This window comes from Corvus kubaryi, unplaced genomic scaffold (assembly GCF_017639235.1).
Source record: "Corvus kubaryi isolate FWS band 111438036 unplaced genomic scaffold, C.kubaryi_AGA036_p1.0 37334, whole genome shotgun sequence".
NCBI lineage: Eukaryota > Metazoa > Chordata > Aves > Passeriformes > Corvidae > Corvus > Corvus kubaryi.
Genome location: NW_024581108.1, coordinates 4,282,011 through 4,298,798, shown reverse-complemented (window position 1 = coordinate 4,298,798; position 16,788 = coordinate 4,282,011). Strand labels below are relative to the sequence as shown.

Genomic DNA, 16,788 nt, shown 5'->3' with positions numbered 1-16,788 from the left:
ACTTCAGCTTCCCTACATGGCACTTCACAACTGCTGCAGCTCTACTCTTTTGAAAATAAACTCCTTCAACCTTTAAAGCAAAAAGCCAGGTTTATGTGACAAAGTGCAATACTTATGAGGGATACTTAAGTATCCTGTTCATGTGCCAGAATCAAAACCATGTCTCTCGTCTCTGACACAGATGATCAACATAGGCAGTTCTCCTGGGACTCCAGAGATTTTCTCCCTATCGACCTGACAAGCAGCAGCACACATGTTGGTTGCTTAGTGGGCACCATGGATTCTGCACCCCATATGGACAGTTCAGAAAGCTGACAACAGCCATTAAAAACACACAGCCAGTGATGGCAACGTCACCTGCAAAGAGTGAGCAATTTTGTGCTCAGAACTGTCATGAAGTGTATCTAAGCCATGATATGAATATGAATGTAAACAAAAGCTAAAGTCTTGCAAATACTTGTCTAGTGAGCAGCTGAATTTGTTGTGGACAGTATATTATTCAAGATCTCTTACCACAAATTAAAATTTGGAAAAAGCCAATAGGCTGATGTCTTACAGAAAAAGTATCAAGAGAAGTCAAATGAACTCCAGCTAAAAAGAGTAATGCAGTATTTCTTTACAGAAGTGGGGAGGGGTGTTGCCTAAAATCTGCTTCATGAGATGAGGATATGGGTCTGTCTATACTTTGCTTGAAATCATATGAAACTGCCAAAATAACATTGCTCTTAATTGTAAGAATATAGTCTCTAAAATGTAGCAGACTGACAACAGGTTGAATAACACGGGTGTAGAAGCCACTACATTAACAGGTCTAGCATGACAATTCATTTATATCTATATATCTTCATTGCATTCTTTTCAAAGCTACAGAATATTAGCAGATGAAGCTTCCTAACCTGAAAGAGGTTACAGATAAGAAACAAAAATATAGGTGATCTTTTGAACTATCAGTGTACCTTCAGCATCCAAAATCTCCTATCTGCAACATTTCTTTACAACAATTGCATAAACAATAGCTATACACATTAAACTGCCAAGGAACCCTGTAAAAGCTAACAGTTATACTCATTCATATTTGCCATAAACAATTAATTTTCAGTGTTCTTTCATGGTTTTTAATTCAGTGTTTGAAAACTGGCAGTTGGTCATTCTAAATTCCATAATGTGATTTTTCTTTATTCAAATGGCTTCTCAGATGAAGAATCAATTATTCCCCCTCCTTTCCCTAATCTTACTTTAGTTCAACACATCAAATATACCTCAAGCTAAAAATTAACCTTCTGTGAGCATCAACACAGATCAACTTTCACTTAAAAAACTTTTCCAAGAACACAATAAAAAGAAGTTGTAGAAAAAGTCCTAAATTAAACTCTGCTCAGATTAGTGAAACATTAAGAAATGCTTTTCAAGCTGCTTACTGATCTCTAATGTAAACATAATAGAAACAAAAACATATACATCAAGACTGCCTCTTCCAAGTAAAGTGAGATAATAAGAGAAAAGGGGGATCATAAGCTTGTTGGTGTTGTGTTTCTGGTTGCCTCATTCACTTCCTCAAGATTCCTGTGAAAATAATTTTCCCCATCCTCCCCCTTGTAAAGTTAGGAATAATGCTAGTATCTTAAATAGAGTGTAAATTTTATTGCTCACTCACAGTGAGAGATGCTAAACATTACACATAATCATAGAACTCCAGGTTAGAAGTGATTTTAAGAAATCACCTGGTCCCACTGCCTTGCTCAGAACAGTGTCTTAAAACAGTCTGGAAAGTAATAGTCCTAGATTGCCTTTTTTTTCCCCCTACAACTAAGCAGTGTTATTTTAACAGAACTTCATGGCAGTTTTATGCTCTTCTAAGCATTTTAAGGGTCTCCTGCTCTCCTGTGATTCTCTTCCCTGATATGCTTTATTGTAAAAATGGAAGAGGACGCAGTTGAAAAGAATTCAATAGGTGGCACCAGAACACTAGAAAATCCTCTCAGAAAGAAAAGCAAATACATTTCCCCATGAAACCTTATTGGGAGATACTTGGTAAAATGAAGGAAAATCAAGAAGGATCCCAACACACCAGACTCTGTTGCTCTGAGATTAATAGGTATATTGCTACTATTCATTTATTTTCAAAAACCTGACCTAGAGCTAACAAATATGTCTGCGTTAACCTCAGGCTAACAAAGTAAACCTCAAAGACAAAACTGTCTGCTCATGTTTATATTCTAAAACATAACTCTGGAAACTTGAAAGCTGAAATCCAAAAATATCTTTAAAATGTAATAAGGATGTCCAATCCCCCAAACACACGGTGTGCAGTACCAAAGCTTGGTGATTGCCAAACTAAGCAAGTCGGTCTGAGTTTAAACAAGAACTATCCCAAATTTTTCTCAAAGCTTAAACTGCATCCAACCATAAGACAGTTTTAAGATGGTATGTGTAGGATAGCCCAAGGATAACATCAGATAACCCAAGTGGAAGAATTAAAGCATAGAAAAAGTTCCTACTACTGAAGTAAGTTTTTTAAGCCTCCCTTTCCCTTGTCCTGCTTTGGCCACCAGTTGGTTACTGCTGACTTACCTAAAAGATTTGCAACCCATCAGTAATGTTTGAGCAAATCTGGCCTTAATCACATGCCCTGGAAAAAGATATAACCAGCAGCTCATCCCACGGGCAGATGGGAGACTGGCTAATTGCTTTCATTCTCCTTCCTCTCTGGCTACCAGTTGGCAGACAGAATGCAGCTTCTGCTTGAAAGGAAGGGTTGAGATGGAATGACAGGCTGCCAACAAAATACACCTAAAGCAAATGAGCTGACCACTCTTTCTGCTGAAAACTCAAAGACGTACTGGCCCTGTAAGTGAACATGCGACTGCTGCCTTATGAAGAAACCTTTTGATGTCCAACAAGAAGAGCAAGTGGAAAAACCGGGAAAGAAACCAGGCCACCAAAAAAAAGCCTATCCCTTCAAACCCCTAGGACAGCCTGGGTCACATCTGGAGGTACAGGAGCTGCTGTACCACCTCTGCAGTACTGACTCTGTGCTCAGTGCAGTGAACTGTGGTTGCACCTGTAGAAGAAGTCCAGTTGTATAAGGAGACAGCTTGTTGCTGTCTTAGGAAAGTGCTTTTACTTGGCAGGACCAAGCAGCTTAACAGAAGACAAGTGGGACCCACAATATGTTAAAATATACTGTTTTTCAGGGAAGTCCAGGGTCTGATCTTCTCAAGCAGAAGGAAGTGCCAGCACACATTTCCTGTGTGCGTGTGCTATTAATAACACAAACTCCAGCTGATAAGATGGAGATCCTCTTGAATCAGCATTAAGAGCCTAAAAATGTTATCATGTTTATAGGGGCAAAAATCCATTAGCTGACGACAGGGAACATCCATTTTAATTCCATTCTGCTGCTTAATTTGTGCAGTGAGTAAAATGGACCTGGTTTTGTATTCCTGCTGGACTGGCTGGGAGACTACACTTGCATCGCAGCAGCTCAGGCTGTCTGCTCTGAGCACAGGATTGCTGCAGGACTGCATTCCTCCATACACACAGCATAGAGCAATGTGGGAAGGAGGATGCCTCTTCTGCTAATAGTGCATTTGGTGTTTTATCTAGCATGGTACCATACCAGCTGGCTCTTCACATCCAGCTGTACTCCTCGTGTCTTTGCCAGAGCTGGGAGGGGGCCGAGGAAGTAATCCTTCCTCTCAGCCTCATGTCTGTAAAGCAGTTGGCAGCCGGGTTTTGCTGCCAGGAAAAATGCTTAGTGATTCTGCAGAGCTGCTGCCCTTTTCCCAGGATCTCTCCAGCCTTTACTATATTGGACAGACCCCAGCAACCCCCACCAGGCAGCATTTTACACCAAGCAACGAGTGTAGGACCAGATTCTGTCTTCCCTCTTTTCACAGCTGAACAACACTGCTTCAGCAGGGTCAGGGCTCTTCACATCTGCACAGAAAGCAACAGGATGTGGTCTACTTGTTCAGATGGAGCAAAGCTCTTTGAGGGGGTCTCCTAGCAAATAGCACAGACATTGCAGCTCCCCTGCAAGCCAACACTGAATTGCAAAAAAAGAACAGCTCCTGGTGGGAGGTGAAGGGTGAGTAAGGCAAGAAGCCTTACAAAATGCTGCCAGCCACCCTTCTTTGATTTATTTTTAAACTTCAAGTGGGATAGGACGTAGTTCACACCTACTTTAAGGTTCCCTTGCGCTGCCAGAACCAGCTAAAGAGACCTTAAAGTAAAAGAGCATCAGGGCCAGAGATGTTACTGTTATTTTTGCCAAAAACACAAAGTGAAGGGATCCATTGCTGCTTTACAAACAAATCTGGGCAGACCTAAGAATAGACTAGCAAACACTTAAACATCTGAGTAATTCTATACCACAGAGGACCCCTCAAATTTTATAGGTGGGATCTCATGTGCAGAAGTGCTTTCATAATCAGAGACTACAAAATTACACTTTATTCTTTATCACTAACCCTGGGGAAGAAAAAAACTAAAACTGTTCCTAGTTTCTGAACAAAGTGCTGCTTTTTGAAAATTGAGTAAAAGAATGCCATACAGAGTTCATATGAAAAATACGTGAAATTTTGCATGCTCTGAGTCAAAAAATAAACTACTCATTTGAGTCTACAGTGTAGAAATTTCTCAGGTAACAGAGACATTTCAGAGGGTCCTAAAATAGAAAACTACTCTTGTGGTCATTGAAGATGAAGTCATCAAATCACTTCTAAGTTATTCGTTATCTAATTGATAAAAGTCTTCATAGCCCTATAGCAATCATAGGAATTAGAACTAAATAAACATTTTAATTTCTTTTCCACAGGCAACATTTACAATATTTATTTTCACCAGAAATTAGGGATAAAATGGTGAAACTGTAAATTTTAATTTAACAGAAATTCTAACATGTTCTGATTGAGAAATGCCAATTGTTTCCTTTTGACACCTGGATTTAATGTCCATTCTGTCTCTTCAGAACAATAATTAAAATAGTTTCCCTCTGATTTCTCAAAATATTTATTTTTGTACAAGTTCATTAATAATTGCCTCCCATAGCAATTCCTTCACACAGTGCATGGCAGCCTAAGAGCCTGATCCTGGCACTCTTTCCTACACCTTAAACCTTTGGTTAAAGCACATATCTGACAGTCAAAGGTCTTGCTGTTCCCAAACACCTGCCAGTGCAGAGACCTGACTTGCACGGGGGAAGGCGTGGTCTTCCTGCAGAGCACAGCTCAAGGAGTAAGTGCTGGCCTGACTACAGCTAACGTGATAGGATGTGGTATTATGCTTTTAGTGAAAACTGACCTCTGAAATTAATGCTTGTTCTAGATCCCTCTCCTTGCTGTCCACCTTCCAAGACTGGAGTTATCCCTATCCTCCTCAAGTTCAGAGTCAACTATAGGCATTAATCAGTATTTACAGCTACGGAGAAGGCAAAAAATTCAAATTAGCCAGCAGTCAAATACAAGGGGAGCAACCAGAACAAAGAGATGGAATTATGAATATATAACTGACAGATACAAGGAGGAGCACAATATTGCAAACTCAGGAAAGAGAAGGAAATACAAACATCAAAGTTTGTCAGAGTTTATAAGGTAAAAACTAATTATTACCAAGTATAACTTGTGCAAACATACTGAGCCTTTCTTAAGAAAAGGAAAAGAAAAAAGGCACAAGAAAAATACTGAGATAATATTTTTTCTCAACTAACCTGAAACTGAATATTTCTGACCATTTAAAAAAAGTTTCTGACCATTTTAAAAAAACTTTTCTTGTTGTGATAATGCAAAATAAACATAAGAGTTTAATTTTTTCAGAGAAAAATAAAAACACAGAGCAAAAGAGAATTTCTCTGATGAAATATTAATTTAATGGAAGTAATACTTGTTACCAATGATATGTAGAGTTTCTCAAAACCATAAACCTGACGTACAACAAAAACCAAAAGCAAAAAAACCCAAAAACTAAAATTAAATTCTTTTTGCCAACACAGTTCCTACAAACCTAAAATAAATACCCAGGAATATTGTGTGTTTAGCAGTCAGGAGCACTTTTCTGTCAACTGCACCATATTTAATTGACATTCTCAGCCTTCACAGGACGACTTTGTGGTAACCCACTTGCACAGCTAAAGCTAACGACGCCTTTGCTGCTCTGTGGTTTCTCTCATGCTGTTTACTTCTGCCTTTCTTCTACAGAACCCTGCTCAAAAGGAAGAGGGTGCAGCATACTGTTGTTTAGAGCTTAAGTGCTTCCAAATGCAAACTGAGTTACCATAGCACCCACATGCCCAAGCAATCAGACTTATCTTAGTGCTAAACCACTTCTCTAGTGCACTCGTGAAAACATCCCTATTAAACTCCTTTTCATCACATTTGCATTTGTAATTATTTTCAGTTGTACAGGTTCATTAATATGACACAGTGGGGGCGGGGGGGCAATCTTTGGGATGAAGTCCAGGCTGCTTTGCAGAGAGTATTTGTCACCATGTGAATTGTCTGCAAGAGAGGAGAATATCAAACCCTGAGGTAATAGTTCCTTCAGCTGTGAAATGCTGGGTACCCTTCACAGTCATTAAGAAACACCTATACACAAGGAATGGAAGATTGGCTGTGATATTTGTTTGGCAATTTTGTGCTACATGCAAAAAAAATCTGTTAATATTTGCCCTGCCCTTTATATATTTTCAGTATTTGTGCACATACAAAGTCTTGAGCCAAATTTATGTTGTTCCCATGCTGAACTTCTCTGCTCCCGAGGGCCAGTCCCTCTGACTTGAGTCATGACTTTCCTAGCCCTGCTGCACCTTCCTTGATCTTCCTTTCCCACATGGACCATGAACAGAAACACTTGCTCCATATTTCTCTGCTCAATGGCACTGATAGGATGGTTCTGGATTTGCTGAATGGATATTGTGTATGACAAGCAGAAGGAGCAAAGAACTTACACCTATTATATTGTCCTCTCCATTCCTACTCCATGGTTTTTGCAATTGCCAACTCTATTAGTCATAGAGAGCTGTGGAGGACAGCAGAAAGCAGCTCAGTTCTCAAAAGTTTTGATCATAAAAAGAGGCTACAGCTGAGAACTGACTGACTGTTGGTGAGAGTGCGAGGCAGGGGCAACCTTCCTTCATTTGAGGCCCTTCATTGGACCACGGCTTACTTAAATATCTGACTCGCTTCTCTGCTTCTCAGAGACAGATATCTGAGTTCCTTCAAGATTAAAGCATTATCTGGTTTCGTAGATCTTCCTGATTGCACATAACTTTTTATATAATTTTGCCAGCAATAGAAAATGGGTCCTTTGCTCTGATAAACAGAATCAACTTGGAAATACTTCTCTAAGCTGTCTTTAATTAGCTCAAACTTCAAACCATAAACAATTTAGTATTGTATGAAAAGTAGGGGAGGCTGCAACTAAATGATGTTTAAGGTCTATTCCAACCCAAGTCTTTCTGTGAGTCTGTGATTCTAAAATCCCCATTTTAGCCACTGATAACATAGAGACTATTGAAATCAGAAATACCTTCTGTTTGCCAGAGTCCAATTAGCATGAAGTCCTTGGATCAACAGCTCTGTACTTACTGAGAGCATTATATCAGTGAGGACTCTAATCAGCGATTTTCAAAAAGATTCAGCCAGTGATTTTTAAAAAGAAATTAACATTTCTTCCAAGAAATGACATCTCCCTGTGAGTTATTCCTTTTTGTAGTAGTATTCTTCTCTGATCCACTGCTATGTTAAACACCCTAACAAACCACTTGGTTGATTGCTATGCACTGCAGATTTTTTACTGATAAAGGACACATAAATGTACCACAGGAGTGCCTTGGCTTCACCTTGGCCAAGGGCTGAGGGCAGGGCAAGCAGGGCTGTGTGGTGGCACACAGACTCAAGCCAGCAGGACCAGAGTGTGACAAATGACAGAGCAACAACCCACCAGAGAGCAACACTGAATAACTTCTGCAAAGGTGTAGTGGGGGTGTTCCTGGGGCTGCACTGACACTGACAGCACCTGAGTGACCCTCAGGTAGTAGCTGGCAGTAGCAGCTGGGGACAGAAAGAATCCAGAGCCCCACAAAGCTGCAGTCACAGAGTACCTCTGGCACAGGTGAATGTACAGCTGGTAGCTGCACTGTTCCCATAGTTGTTCCCCTCACCAAGGTAATTCAGTACTGCTGCAAAAATCACACTTTTCAGACAGGGCTGTGACTACAACATTTCTGATACTTCTAGGAGATGGCAAGTGGCTCAAAGGAGTGTTGGTCTGAGTGATGCAGTGATGCTTGGTGCTACTGAAGTGGCCCTGTTACAGAGCCAGATGGTGGGGCTGGGGGAGTCAGCTGCTGTCTTGGATGAGAACAGGTCCCGTGGTTCAAATGAGCACATTGGAGTCAGAGTGAAGATCTGAGTGAGGATCTGCCTTTATCTACTCACAAAATTAAACATTCATTTTTAATTGAATTATCTGATGCTTGTGCAGTTCAGGCCTAAAGAAAACCAGCTGTTTATACCACAGCAGAGTAATGCATGTGCTATTATTCAGTACCTCCAGTCACAGTGCTGGGTTTTATTGTGCCCAGTTACTCTGCCTGCACAGCCTCAGCCTTTGAAAGATTCGCAAATCAGGATAAAGATGTGGCACAAAAATTTCCTTTTCCAGTGATCTGTCATTTGTACTTCTGTGACTTCTTGCTCCGAGCTTAACAGAACCCTCAGCAGTCCCTGTGCTCCATGAGCTGAAGTCCCAGACTCACATCTCCAAGCAGCAATGCTCTAAACTATCCTGCTAGTCTCAGTCATCTCCTATGACCCAGATTTCTTCCAGCATGAAGAGAAGATCCTAACCAGCACTGGCTGATAGACAACTAGCTTCTGTTTCTTGAAAGGATAGAGAGTACAGAGGGAAAAAAATCATGCAGCTCAGTGGAGAACCGTTCCCATACCAACTCTGCCTGCTGGGCAGCTTCCTCACCCTCCCGGGGCTGCCAGCTGCAGCCAGCAAACTCTCTTTGTTTCAAGGGACAGTGATTTTACTTGGCTACTATCTTCACTTTCTCTTTTTCCTCCAGACATTCAGGCCAAAATTTATCAGAATTGAATATCCATCATCAAATATGCTATTATATATATATATATATAAAAAATAACATTTTTTTGTTGTTCATAAAATACTATGACAGCCAGTATTCACTGACCAACAGCTAAATCAGCAACATACTTGTTAGGGTGCAATTTAAAACACAGTAATCTCTACACACAAAATGTTGATAGGAAGCATCATGTAAGGGTCAGATTCTACCAGCATTATTCATGCAAAAATAATTTGAAAAGTAAATCACTCAGTGATGCATATCATTCTTTTCCAAAAAGCTGCCTCTTGAAATTTATCATTCATTTTTTATTATTTCCCTGGAGGCTTTTAAGAAAAGACTGGATGTGGTACTTAATGCCATGGTCCAGTTGACAAGGTGGTGTTAGGTCATAGGTTGGACTCAATGATCTCAAAGGTCTTTTCCAACCTAGTTAATTCTGGGATTGTGTGAAAAGCAGAAATTACACTATTTAAATTAATCAACATTTCCTATATTTGATGTATGACCTGAAATCCATCTTGTACTCAGCCAGAATGAGAAAAATTGGGACTGTGACCAAGTCCTACCCAGGAATTCCACTTTTTACTCAACTGCATGAGTGGTTGGATGTACCTTCCATTTCTGTGCCTCTCTAACATCCCATACAAAGTGAAGATAGTGACATATTGCAATTAGAAATCAATTTAAAATGATGAAGTTCGCAGACAAGAGATCTGAAAGTGCCATAAAAAATGTGCTCACGTCCATCTGATTGCAGGAATAGGAACAGGCTGCAAAGAGAGAAACTCCTTGAACTTGAGCTCCCCAGAATGCTATGCACACCCTTATGAAAGCCTCTCCTTATCTCAAAATCTGGATTGCAAAAGCTGGGTTCTGTCCCTTCAGGGAAGCAGAGCAGCTGAGCAGGTCAAGAAGGGGCCCTTACTTCATGCCACATCAGAAGCAATGATGAACGGATTTCAGAAGATAACTGAGTCCAACAATTCCTCCAGAATCCAATAAAAACATTAAGTGAAAGTGATTTTTTGATCCCCTCTCCTTCTTAATTTTTCTCTTGAAATCAGATCAGCAATTTTGGTACCCAACTCTGGGCCATTCACTCCATTTCAGATGTGCTCTTTTTTTTCCTCTTTCTCCATCTGCTATTTTCATTATAACAAACAGGAGATGTGAGATCCACCTTTAACTAACAAACCACCTGATAATCACAAGCAGAGAGAGGCAAAACCAGTTAATCTAATGTTGCTTTAAATCCTGTGCTGATCAACCTTTTCTAAAAGACTCTATGCTGAATGTTTCAGGAAATAAAAATAAAGGCTCAGAATGGTAGTATTACACTCTGCTCAAAGGGATTGTGGTGCCCCACATTCGAGCAAAAATCTAAAGCTAATGTTCCTCAGGATTTGAACAAGACAGATTTCAGTATCTTTATAAATAATTCAAAGCAAAAAGAACATAAATAGTCTATGCTTCCATCTTTTGCATGTGGCAAGCAAGTTTCATTAGTATTTCACGAACAGTTCCCTTTTTTATTATAATTTTTTATTTTAAAAGCATTAAGTAAGTGGTCTGGGAAAGAAAAGTAAAATCAAAGATACTAGATAAGGATGCTAGACAATAATTTATTTAGGAAAAGAATTTTATGGACCTTTCAATGTATAGGGACCCAGGGAAAGCCCTCAGGCCAAGGTTAAGAGAACATCCAATTTCATGCTCCAAATAATTTTACACTCTTTATATAGGCACAGCTATGCACAAGCCAGGAAATTCCACAGACCTGTAAATATTTCTTATGTCTAATAGTAAGAAATGTGTATATAGCAACATTATACATCTAATGACAATAACAACAACAACTCCCACTTGGAGGTAGGAGGTCAGAAACTAAATTTGATTCGTAAAACAACTATTGGTTTGTATACACACATCCACATGGATGGAGCAGTCTGGAAGCAGAGCGTGTACTCTCTGCTGTGAGGACAGATGGAAAAGCTGAAGCAGAAAGACACAAGTATGTGAAAATGTGGGTAAGACTTTTCTAAGTCTGTACTTTTACAGTATTTGGTTGAAATACTGGTGAATGTATGGCCACATGGCCTGGTAAAATTTACTGCTCTTTCATTTTTAATATGGAAATATTTAAGATTTTTTTTCTATTGCATAGACTAAGGCGTTTGAAGATATTATTTAGCACCTATTATTTAGCATTTCGTACGTATACCCCACAAAATTGATAGTATGAACAAACTAAAAAAGACAAAATCTTCCGGTAGGTGTTCAAGGAAGTACAGAAATTTGTCATTTGTCATTTACTTGAGTAAGAATTAAGTATAGTTTAATAAAAGATCATAATTTGAAAAAAAGGTTATCTGAGTCAAGACTGCTACAGACTCTGGCACATAACAGATCTCTTAATAACTCCCCAGCAACACAAGCAGGAAGTGGGGACTCACAGTGCTTAATTCAGCACTCAGCTCTGCTGGCTCAGGAAGGCACATGAGCCTTCTTTGTACCTCCACTTGGTGCACAGAGACAACACAAGTGTGGGATCACCTGGGTTTCCATGCTGTGCTCTGCACCAGCATGTACACTGTTAGGAGTACTTGGATAAACTCAGCTATCATCAATGCCCTGCATAATCTACAGCACCCCCACCCAAACTCTGTCAATTTTTTCTGCTTTTGTAATACTTGATGCTGCAAACTGAAATTCTGAAGGCAGTTTAATTCATATTAAAATTATGAAAGACAATTTATAATGGTGCCCAACATTAACAAGGCAACTGAGAAAGACAGAGAGACTGCAGCATATCAGTCAAGATTATCAAGAGTATCCTCATGAGCAGAAAGTTTGAAAAATCTATAAAAAAGTAAAACTCTAGCTTCTGGATTTTCATTTTGCTGCACAAGACCGTTTTGTAGGAAATTCCATGGTCAAGGATGCATGATAGATGCTCTGCTCATCTGCTACAAACCCAATCAATTCTACATTGCTAGCACAGTGTGATCTTTCTTTCCTTTTGGATATAAAATATATTCCTTATATACATTTGCATAAGACCCAAAGAAATTAAGGACAGACCAACATCACCTGCAGTGACGACAGCATAAAGCAGTCTGAAGAAGTGCAATGAAAGATATGTCATGAAACCACTAGCCTTCTTTTTAGGTTGACAGGGTCAAAGGAAAGCTTTACAAAGATTATTAAACTTCCAAGAAAATAAGGAACACAGTGATCAGGGAATGGAACCCTGTACCAAGGATATAATGTGTTTCTATTAGGGTACAAATAGCCAATCCTCCAGGGTCACAGCAGATGGTGTAAAAGAAAATTGAGTTAAAGGCTGTCAATTCATTTTTGGCACATGTATGGGGCAGACAGCAGCCCCAAAGGAACAGGATTCTCTGATGAAGGGAAACGGAACTTTTTAAAAGAATTCTCCAAAGAATGCAAGAAATGGCACTGAGGTCCACAGCATCTCCTGCACTGAGCTGAGATTCCCCTGCTCAATCCCCCATCATGGGTGATTGGGAAACTGGCAGTAGCAGAGGAGCTGGCTCTGCAGCGACAAGTGGCTGATGGCTCAGTGGCATCCCATTGCACTTGGTATCATGAGGAACTTCTCAAATCAGAACCACTGTAATCTATTTGACCATGGCTTTGGTCTACATTACGTGAGGAATATGGGCCTCTTGCCAGAGCGTTGGCTCTCCAGCCAGGAGTGCAAGTGTTTTTACTTGTGCAAAGGTACACACTGCTAAAATGGCTTAACTGCCAAGCTTGTTTTGTCTTTCAGTTTTAAGTTACTGGCAGCTGCTAATGAAAGTAATCTTCTACTTCATCAATGTTAATGAGCTTTGGCACTACACTCCTGAATGTGGTTGTAAAAGTCCTGCTTCCTCCAGTAGTTGTGTTACTGCTTGTTCAGGGGCCTCTCTGCCTGGCTTTGCTGTACCGTGTAATCGAATCCTTTTTGGCTATGAGTCACCACAGTTAGTCAGCCACATGGTCTAACTCCCATTTCAGTTTAAATCAACTTCAGGTTAGATTTGAGTGGCTTAACAATGGGAGGGTTCCCATTATCTTGTTTCTGCCATCAGACCTTAGGGGACAAGGCTGAGAGTCAATGCTGGTGTTTACCCATTAGTCAGCTCAAAGTTTTGGTTTGGCAGAGATATAGAGACATTACATACAGTAGAAACCCACTGCAATCCACCACCTCAGTAGGAAGGGGCAGAAGAATTATTTTAACACTTAAAAGTAGATTAAAGTCTTGTTAAATGTGTTTGGTCTGTAGTAGTAAGTTTGGCAAAATGTCTGTCTCTGTTCCTTCCTAGGCCCTGCATTAATGCTGACACTGACAACAGCTTATGAAGCACGGCTGACACATAAATGCGCTCAGAGAAGGGGTTGGGAAGGTCCTGCAGGGCTCCACTGCCTTCTGCACATCCACCCAACAATGCTACTCTGTTCTGCAGCTTAAAATTGCAAAAGCCATATGTGATTGGCTGCTTTTTTCCCCTTTTTTTTGCCTTCTGCCCTTCCTACCAGCCAATGTTTTGGAGTTCCTGATTCGATGCTCTTTCATCAGCCAACCTCTAAGCTGCAATGGTCCCACGTTCAAGGGGCTGGTCCCCACCTGCCTGGCTCCTCATTATCTTATCATCATGCATCTGCTTATGTCACACTCCAGGAAACTGGCCCACAGCTCTGATGATGCCTCCACAGCACAAATATCCCCATCTGCAAGATGTGTTCAGCCTCCATAGCCTAAACACTGACATGTTCTTACACCAGAGTTTCACTAGGAACTTAGAGCTGTTTCAGACTTGCCACCTAGATTGCCTTTTAGGATGCCTTTACAGTTTGCTGTCTCTCTGACAACTTGATCAGAAATTCTGAAATTCAGAGGTGATAAGATCACAAGGATTAGTTCAGTCTTCTACAGAGATAGTATTAAATTTGTTTGCCCAGCAAGCCTGTGATGTATAACCATGGCACTGTTTATCTTTCTAGTCTTGAGCAGTTTTCACTGGGATAATACGGTTTGACTTCTGGTAAACTAAGAACCTTAATTAAGATTTATATTTCTTTTCAGATAATAACATTTCCAAAATAGATCCAGTCAGCCCCACTTAATAATTTATTGCTAAAGGTAAATAAAATTTAAGTTGCTAACATTACAAAATAATAAAAGGAGAATGTCCATTTCCCTAGTCTATAACTTCATCTGAAATGTATATGTATTTCAAGACTAAAACACAGCTGAATTTCAACAGCTGCATATTCAACATCTTTTGTACAAGGGTAAGAATGGACACAGGAACTGGCAGCAAATAATGATTACAGATGTACAAGAAGAGTTGCATTAGTTACCAGTTATGTGAATTTACTCCTGTTCACCTGCAAACCTAATATGGCAGAGAAGAAGCCAGAGCAGGTTTTGCTCCTCCTCTGCCACCACCAGGAAGAGTTGCACAAGCAGCAGGTTAAGCTCACAAGGTGTGCTTTCAACTGTGAAGAGTATAAGGCAAATCAGGCATAACTTTTTAAACTGCTGCTTTTTAACAGTTTTTGGAGCTAATGGACTTCTTTCAATTTCCTGGTAAATGGCAGCCTGCAAGAACTAAATGGTGTGACAGGATGTGGGTGCCTTAATTTTATCTCCATGTAGCAGAGCACTGGGCTGTACTTAGCAAAGCAGCTCTCAGCTTGCGCTGAAAGCAAGTACCTTCCCATTCCCAGGCAAGGCTGCCTGTCAACCCACAAATGAGTAAACTTCCTAACTGAGGTAAGGGGAATGGCAGCAACATACAGAAGTACCAACACTTCAGCCTACATTGTTTGAAGGCACAGAATTTTGCAGAACTAAAGAACCAGAAAGTGTAGATGCCCTAATGACTCATTTTTTTCATTTTTAGCGTGCTTTTTAGCTACAAAGCACTACACAGGCAACCACCACAATGACCCAAACCTCATGGTACACTATGAGACAGCAAATACCTAAGAAAAAAGACTGTAATTTACCTTCTATGAGCATTGCACAGAATATCCAGAGACTGTCCTGATCTAGGATGATCCAAGCTGCCCAGTACAAACATCCAAAGCACTTTTTTCTTTTATCCTTCTGCTATTACTGTTTCAAGTATTCTTTTGATATTGAAGTCTCATTGATCTAAATTCCAAAGAGCTACCATTAAATGATGATCCCCTGGCTACCTCTACCATAGCAGCTGATGCTCAGGCATCTGATTTTTATTCTTATTGGAATTTCATATTCATAAGTCCTTCAAGAAATGTTGGGTGAATTCCACAACATTCAGCTCTGAAACTTACTTCCTAAAGACAACATCCACAAGCTTTTTCTCATAAGTCTATTCATAAGCTTTTCTTTCATAAAAGAAAATCTAGCATTAATTAAAAAGAAAAAAAAGTGCCATGTCCCATTTCTGCTCTTTCCCAGTGCACCCAGAAGCAAACACCTCGTGCTGTTAAACTGCTGGGCCCCCTCCCCACACCACTAACAGATTGTAGCCAACCCTGCTTTCTACTGTTGTCATACTTTCCAGCACTGAACAGGAATCTCTGTGGGGCTGACTGCATGAAAACTTTGTAAAAAGGCACTTTAGTCCTCTGTTTTATTGCTTCCATTACTTTTTAAAAATCTAGCAGACCCATCAAGTTATTCACAGCTTTTCTCATACATTGGAGTAATTTGTTAATTTATTGTGGCTTATGTGATTTCCTGAATTAATGTCTTCCTTTTGGTAATAATTACTTCGAATTTTACCTAGAGTAGTTGATATTATCTTTAGATAGCATCGCTTTAGATGGATTTTCATCTTCAGAAGAACACCACTAGTACCTACACAAACACTCATAACCCAGCTTTAATTGTTTTCTCTGGCTTTACTGCTCCCTCTCCATTTAGGCTGAGGCACACACTGGAGCAGTGTGTTGTCATAATTTCCTTACAGGTTCTAGGATTTCAGTTTATATTTGTATACTTTCTTTCCATACAATCTAAAATCCTTTCTCCCAGGGCTAACTTTTAACACTTGTCCTCCCAGAGAAGACTAGAGCTCATATTCTGCAGAAATAGCACTGGGGATTTCAAAGGAGATGTAACTTTTACTGTTTAAATTATACCCAGAAGATAGCATATATATTTGCAATACACTACATTTATGTAGCCTACTAACATCTCTCACTTTTTAATACAAGTGTGCATATATTTTTACAATACTAACTCCAAATGAGATATTTATGAGATAAGGCAGTGGCAGAGATATACCATGAAGCTCTTCATGGTATATCTCTGCCACTGCCTTACACTGTGCAAGGAGTCCTTTGGTTAGGTAGGCTGGGAGCTTGATACAGCTGAGTGAATTAACTCTCTTCTTTATATGCCCAATTTCCAGTTTAACTTAATGGTATTTGCAATGGGATTCTACAAATGTGTACACATGTGCCTTGTCCTCACAAAGAAGAATGCAAACTCAATTAGTGTTCACTCCCAAGCACTGGGAATGGAGAAGGGTTTTTCAGACCATTAAAACCATCACTGCATCTGCATATTGTTACCTGTGCTTTTCTTAAAGTAGAATAAATTCTCTGTGAAAAAGTATCAATTAAAACATGACATTAAACCAAGTTTGTATTTAGGTAAAAAGTGGTGAATTACTACAGCA

The 16,788-nt window shown here is 39.8% G+C and overlaps 1 protein-coding gene across 4 annotated transcripts in view; it reads right to left on the bottom strand.

Annotated features, from left to right (window-relative positions):
• Positions 1-16,788, bottom strand: part of PTPRC (protein tyrosine phosphatase receptor type C) — a 61,313-nt gene that overhangs the window by 26,647 nt on the left and 17,878 nt on the right. The gene's annotated exons all lie outside the window — the stretch shown is intronic.